The sequence below is a fragment of the Amblyomma americanum genome, chromosome 3, assembly GCF_052857255.1.
Source record: "Amblyomma americanum isolate KBUSLIRL-KWMA chromosome 3, ASM5285725v1, whole genome shotgun sequence".
NCBI lineage: Eukaryota > Metazoa > Arthropoda > Arachnida > Ixodida > Ixodidae > Amblyomma > Amblyomma americanum.
In genome coordinates, this window is record NC_135499.1 from 96,698,328 (window position 1) to 96,706,266 (window position 7,939).

Here is a 7,939-nt window from a genome sequence, read left to right on the forward strand (position 1 = left end):
AGAGGCTCAAGAAAGCGGACAGAAACTTTATTTGAATTTAAATAGGCTTCCGTCGGATATTCCTGTCTTTATCGACTCATCCCATTATCGCATTTTTCGCCTGCCAAGCACCTCCAGCAGTATGACGACCCGAGGAGAGCCGTGCAGGTAGGCTTGGGGGGGGGGGGGGGGGGGGGGGAATTAGGGCGGCACTTTTAATCCCAGGGCTAGGTATATGTTGTAGTTGTTGTTAGCCTATCAGAAGATGGCACATACCCACACTGGAGGATCGGCCAAGAATCTGGTGGCTATTCACCTGTACTCAAGTAATTAAAATGAAAAGCACGCGGGAAAGCAACACCGGAGGATACTTCCACATCAAATGAAAAGGTATAAAAGTTTTGATTTCAAAATTAGTAATAATAATAATAAAATAATATAGAGATGGGCTGAAAAAGAATTATTGAGTCAAAATATCCCAATCGCGCCTCTCGAGCCAACCGCTGCTTTGTCGTCGTTTTGATTAAGCTCTTAGGCTGCACGGTGCTAGGCACGTGGCAATATTGTATGCACTGAGAAAGGTAATTCATATCTGCGAGTCATCGAACTCTAGATAATGCGGAATAACGGCCACATATGTTCAGGTTAGCTTCAGTAGGCTTAAATTTAGAGCAACCGTGATTCAGCGCACACGCACTTGGTGCTAATAACTGATGAGCGAAAACTGTCGATGCGATTTGACGAGCGCCAACAGAAGATCGTCACGCAGACGACATGGAATTGTGCTGGACCACTACCGCTCCATGCTATTGAAGATGTGACTACACCGCTCGTCGGCCTCTCGCAACAGCGGTCACCATGCGAGCAATCCTTTGGCGTCTGAAACTGCATCTGGGCGTGGCTTTCTTTGAAGCAGCTCATCGCCGCTTCAGGTTCTCGTGATAGTGAATTCCCCCTCGTCTGTAACCAGGCAGGAAATAATGCGCCGCTGCATAAAGGTGGCTTGTATGGCTGTTTTGACTTGTCAACTAACTAATTCTCTAGCGTCCTAGTCACGGGACGACTTCAGCTTCTGTACCATTCGTAGCACTCAAGCTTACAAGAGGTCTGATTAAAATGGAAGGTCACTGAACGTAAACGAACTAGAAATGAAGGGCGAGGAAGTCCGGAGAAAGGAAGGCTGCACAGGAGCATCCACGGTGATAATAAACCCAAGCTTCACTGACGTTCAGGCTAAGATGAAAAGGTGCAGTTTCAGAGCCAATGAACTTGCAAGGCTGCCTAATAAGAAAACGAAGTTAAGTTGGCGGCTGTGGAGAATTCATTTGGATATTGACCTCCACCACAGCAGCTACTGCAGCTTCAAAGGTTCGCCAAAAACGTCTAATGATGAATTATTCCAGCAGGACCATATGCAAGGACTTAGAGAGCAAACTTAGAATAAATTGACTTTGAGGGATTACGCGGATGGATCGCAAAGGTCAGGGACACCATTAACGAAGATTGACCTCCAGGCTTGGCCGTTGAGCTGGCGCTGAAAGGGCTGCTCTGTGCGAGCCAGCTTTGCCTTCCACTGCTAATAGCTGAGTTCCTAAGAATTACTTGTGTACGCTCCAAGTTGCTCGAGAGAATTCAAAACCATGTAGAGGTTGCTGGAAACGTCTCTCCAGACCATCCATATAAGGAAAGATCTATTTTCACGACACCAGTGTAGCCTTTTTGTGCGTCTTGGCTTCGCGTCTTCTGAGATAGAGCTGTTGATGGTGGGTATCGGGGTCGCTTCTCGATACAACCTTGGTCAGGATGACGCCCGCTCCATCCCGGACAGGAGTGCCGCTGAGTGAAGGGTCCGTTAGTGGAGAAAGAAGACTTGGTTTATTTTACATATTTACAAGCCTTCAAGTTCAGAAGGGAGCTCCTCCAACTGCATCCGCAGTCCAGATTTATACACTGCGTCTTCCCTAGATTCCCCAGGTAGGGGACGCCCTCGCCGTGGTACCAGGGTGTGGACAAACTCACTATCACACACAAACAGACACCTCCGCACAATGGACACGCCTCTGGCATAAGTTGAGCCCGAGGGAGAGGGGTATGCGGCCAGGACCCCGCCGGGCTGGCAGGAGACGTCAGGTGTTCGGCCCGCTCTCCGCCGGTCGGTGAACTTCGAAGAAGCCGAGGCGCAAAGCCGGAGCGTCCCGTCGGGAGAAATTCCCTAGTGGTTCTGCCATTAGCGATGGCCGGCGAAGCCCGCAGACGAGCCACTGTGGAGATCCGTTCCCACGCTGGTGCTGTACTCGTGAAGCCAGGAGTAGTCGGGTCGGTGGAGACGTTGGGGAAAATCGGAAGACATCCGGAACCACTTCGCGGCCGGCGACAGCGACTCCTTAAAGGAATTTTCGCAGAACCCTGATCCCCGCTTGTCTCACGCAGCAACGACCGGGCGAGCGCGGTAAATGCACCCTGCTGACACCTGGCGAGAGATTCTGTCTTGGTGGCAATCCTAGAGACATGCTGGCGCCAATCCTAATAGAGCATTATCTATGACATTCGGGATTACTCTGTTCCCCTCTTCAGGTGCTTACAAGATTTCATCTAAGCTACGGCGCCCAGGAGGCGCCTAAATCTGAGACGACTGCTTCATGATTTCTAATTTTTGTTCTTTTACTTATACTTAGAGCAAACGTTTTCGAGATGACATTATTAAAATGTTACACTTAAAATATGTAGAGATGACAGAACGCTACTTTCAACACATTTTCGATCGTGTTACATATCTACCTGACAGCAGACCGAACAGGCGGAGTGCATATGATCGCGTTATTTCTTGACGAAGACAAAAAAGTTGAAAAGAATGTGAGAAGAAGAAGTGACTGCCACCGCCTAACCTCTCGCATCGTGGCCTCTCTGCACTGCCAAGGACTTCTGCTACAGGGCCCAGACGCCTGCAGTCAAGGAGAGGGTAAGAGATTAAACTTGTCATCAGATAGCCCAGATGAGTACGCGCTTTCCTGATTACTACGCGAGTATTAATTTCTCACTCCTGATGAGTCTCACTATTATATGCTGCCCATTCTTGGACCAATACGTGATTCAGGGTCTATAATAGGTACATAGAGCAGTTTCCAGAATTCTCGCTGTCGCCCCGAGGAGCATGTGAAGAAACATAACAAGCAGCTAAAATGCACACAAGGGAACACTGTTTTTTTTTTTTTTTTGCAGAGCCTGCAGTACAGTTTGCTCATAAAACGGCTGCCTGAACTACGTTCGAATATGCTGGAAAATGTTTTAGAGCTATGCCTTAAGGAACGTGGCGAATATCAATCCCGCCACGGCGACTAATTGGCTGTTTTGTTGTGCAGGCGAGCGCTAGCTGCGAAATTGGGTTCTCTATCCGGTAGTTACTTTTGGTGTATCGGAAGAAAATAACGTGCCTTTCAGTGAAGAACAGGTAGCAGAAATGCATGAGCGTAAGACCAGTTAACCATCCAGAGCCCAAAATAATCAAATGAATAAAATTCCGCACATAACATCACCCGGGTACATCTGCTAGCTGTAAGTTGACTTTTTCACGCGCTTGCTGTAGGATAATTAATAACTTCAATGCTATTTCATTATTCTGTATAACTTCCACAAACCCAATCTGTAAAGCGCAAATTCTGAAGTAATTACATAGGCTGTGTTAAGGCCACACCCTTTAAGCGCAAGCGCCAATAACCAACACCTCTGAGGAATGTCGACTTGTACAGCTGCTGTAAACAGCCCTCTAATTATATTCTGGTGCTGTGAACTCGTCACATAGGCCAGCCTTTTCCTCTTCCTTGTCGATGGAGACAAAATGCACGAAATATAATCGGCGTTGTAACTGCAGAATATGCATCACCAAGCTCGACTGTCTGTAGACCACAAAAAAAGACGACACGCGCTTCGTTTGGTGCAAGCCTAAAAAAAATTGAACGAAAATATCTTACGGCCCCGTTAGTAATCTAAACATTAATTCGCAGGCTCAGACGAATGGCGCGACAGACGCCGCTCCAGTCGGCCCACGAGCGGGCATCTAGACGTAGCCCCGTGCTCACGCCATCGAGTCCTACGAGCCCACGGGTGAGTACGGAGCTAGCTGTTTTGCAAACATTAATCCCACATGCCTATCAGTTCCTTAGGCTGTTCACGGTTTTCTTTCTGGGAGAAGTGTATGACGATCATCGAGCACGCTTGCTGTGACGCCGCCAAGTAATTCAGTTTTTTGTGGGCACAGGTCTGCCCTATAAACAGTTTCTTTAAGAATCCCTTTACGCTGTATTTATTACTGCCGTCACTATTACGTGACGATAATTATATTCTCATAGAAAACTATTAAAACATTTTGAGCGAAACAAACTACGCGAAACCAGAGGCGCTTTCGGCGATTGGCGTGACCGTCAGTTGGCGCTCAAAGCAATATCGCCAAACTATCCGCTGGCTTTTTGATGGCTAAAGCACAGTAAGCGATAACCTCGTTCATGATGCTTCTTGAGTGAGCGAGCGTAATCATGAGATTTTCTTTGGCAATCATGAAGCGAATATCAACTGATGGGTAATTTACTGTGTCGAAGACGCAAGGTCTGCCTTAGTAAATTACCCAAACAAAGGCTACGAAATACAAGCCTTAAAATGCGATCACTTTCGGAGAGAACACTCACGGCTGTTTCTGTTTTGACGCAAGAGATCCGAACTTGAGCTGAGAGTATACAGTAAAATTGTCACTAAAATTCCTGAACCTTAGAGCGCTCGCCCATGCATTCAAAAAGGCCTTGAAATGACTACAATTTTCTGCGAACAAAATTCCAGAAATCCTCCAGGGTGGTTGAGGCTGATGCGCGGGCGCCAACAAAATCTGCTGGCGTCTCCAGCAGATTACGCGAATGGCTGCAAAATCCCAGCCAGATTTAGTATTTCCGAACTGCGTAAGGTCTCAGAAAATGCGTTCAATATATGTTTTGCGCTTCATTTGGACCTGTATGCGGTGAGGTACTTTAATACTCAAGCAATCTTTTTCAGGACTTCGAAGAGCCCATCAGATGTGCTTCAGGATTCAAGTCCTCCCTACTGGTTTGTGCACTTCGTCTTTTACGCGCTCTATTTTGTGATTCAAATAGCTAGGCACCTCTTTTGCTCAAAGCAGAGCGCACTCACATTCAGCAGTACCCATGTCTCAATATCTTTTTTTAAACGGGTTGCCCTGCATGTTTCTCGAAAAATGGTTTAGCCAAAGCACCGCTTTTTTAACCATGGCACAGGTGATCGCAGAAATATCTCATTGCAACACTGTTTGTCGCAAATACTATTTTGTAATTTATTAAATGCTGCCGTGGTTTTTAACCAAAAATATTACCTGACCACGTTGCAGAGTTCCAAAAACTCCACGTTACACTAACCTGGCAAGTGCTTCGATAGTAGTACGCTCGCTGGCGGCTATTCCTACCAATGAAGAGAAGCCCATATGGGAGGACCGTTTGTAACTGTGTCACTCCACAAAATGAAGCCGTAGAATAGTGCCGCAGGACAACTAGTGCGATGCTGGCTCCGCCGGTGATGCGCGCTTCGCCGCTCTTGTAGATCACGCCATCTTCCTAGGCTACTTTAAACGGGTTATGCCTACAATATTTGTTGTAATCATGAAAACTTTTCTTGCTACGAATCAACAGCATTTATAGATTTCAGTTACGTAAAAAGTGCGCCGTTTCAAAATGTTATTACGAATAAGTGGTCTTTTAAAACACACTATAAATGAATGCGGGCACGATATATCTCTGCGTTGGAAGACTGGGCATGTTCAGGCTATAGCTTTCGCTTTTTTGTCAAGCTCAGTTGTCGCGGAGTAAAAGACTGAAAATAATACCTTGCCTGAGTGCTGGCAGCCTATGAATGTGTGAATGTTAAGTAGAAAATGAACGATTTTGCATATATGGGCATCAATCAACCAAAGATACCCTTCAGACGGAGTTAAGTGCCCCCTCCAATTGAATAATTAACGCCTGCTTTCGCATGCCTACTCTGTTTAGCTATGTTAAGTCCTTGCCAATTTTTCCCAAGGAACGTAGAAATTTTTTTGAGCTGGTGAGGCTAGAGCGAGTCTGATTGCTCAATTTTTTCACGCCGCTTGTCCAACGGCTCCCCTGTGCAGCTGCGACTGCTGCTTGGTAACAATAGCAGCACATGAGGAATTCACAGCTGGCAACGGCTCTGTATTTACCAGAAAGGCTTTTAACGTGAAGGTCGGAAGAGCTATCTGCACTAATAGTAGGTGCTTGGTTGTTAATATTTCGATTAAAAAAAAATGTGGCTCCAATCCATGCTGTGAATGTGGTTTGACAGCGAAGATAAAATGACGCCCAATTACCTATTGTGACGTGAAACCAGAGACAAGTGAAATATACTTATTTTACCCTTTATTACTTCACAACGACATTCACTACTGCTTGATGATCACTATGATATACACTGAAATTTTCAGCTCTAAATGTAGATAGTCATTAGTAGGGTTAGATCAATGCATGAACAATGAATGGTTGTCAGTTGAGCTGCATTGGTGAAATGGTGTTCTTATTGTTCACACGCGCCTTGTCATTCATAATGTGGTTTTGATGCTTGTTTTTTTTTCTAATGAAAACGAGTACTGAGCTGTATGCGGTATGCCCGGTTATCATTTACCATTCATATATTTTTATTTTTCGTTCTTTTAATTTTGAATTTTAATGTGTTTGCTTATTTTTAAACTATAATGATTTGTTTGTTTTTTATTTCTGTGTTTTTTTTATTCTTCTCACATTACGACTCCTCTATGATCAGTATGACACACCAGCTATATTCTGTTGGGTACATTTCCACTTGGAATAGCACTGAATTTTTAGCCTGGCGTTTTTTGCTGACGACGCCGATGACACGGAAATTTAGTTGGACGGTAGAGGTAATATATGGTTCACAATAACTGGACCATTTTCACGGGCCGCAATCTTCATGTAGAAGCGTATCATGCTGCAATCGCTCGCTTTGCTTTTGTTTGAAACGAGATAAGGAAAATTAAGCATTATTACGCAAGCGGGCTTTCACACATATCTCAACCTAAAGAAAAATTTGACGTCTCTCTCGCTAGAAGTGTTGTATGAGAATAAAAAGACGCCCCTTTGGCGAATACGTCATGAGTGACAGGTGTATTGAAAAGATAAAGGCAATATTTTATGCTATAAAAGCGCATAAGAACGTTGGAATCGTCTGAGACAGGTAGGTGGCCATCACGTTTGGGCAAACAGAGACTAGTTGAAATGCCTGCTTCAAAACCACAATGGCTGTGAAAACAATATGTGTAAGACATGCAGTTTTTTCTAGCGCATGATCTTTCTTGGTTTTATTCGGCTAAAGTCGGGCCACAAAATTCTTTTTTCGGCAGACAGGTGGTGATGCTTACCCGTGTTTCGCCATAATAATTATTCTGTGGAAGAGTTAAAAGTTGAAAAGCGTGTGCATAGTTGCCATCCGTTAAGGGGCACTTCCGTTTTTTTTTTAAATTTCAGGCATTGCTTTTAAAGATGACGCTATGAAAAATTGTTGTGACGGTAATTAACATTGGTGGCAAAAAGAGCTTGTCACATAAATTACAACATATGCACGAAACGCATATAGCAAATTCTGGGTTGTGATACGACTACGAGGTGGTAGCAGGAGCTACCTTCAGGTGTAGTTAACATATTTATAAAGTTGTAATGTTAACTAGACTCTTTTGCAACATTTACCACCTTTAGAAAGACTTGACAGGATATACCGCTAGTAACGTTTAATACACTATCTAATATTATAGATATTTAGGACGATCGTCTTTTGCCACGACCGCGCGCCATATTGCGGGACTTAATTCTGACAGTTTTAACTATTCTTACCGCAGCCAATAGAAACACCACAGCGTCTACAATCCCAGTCTGAGTGG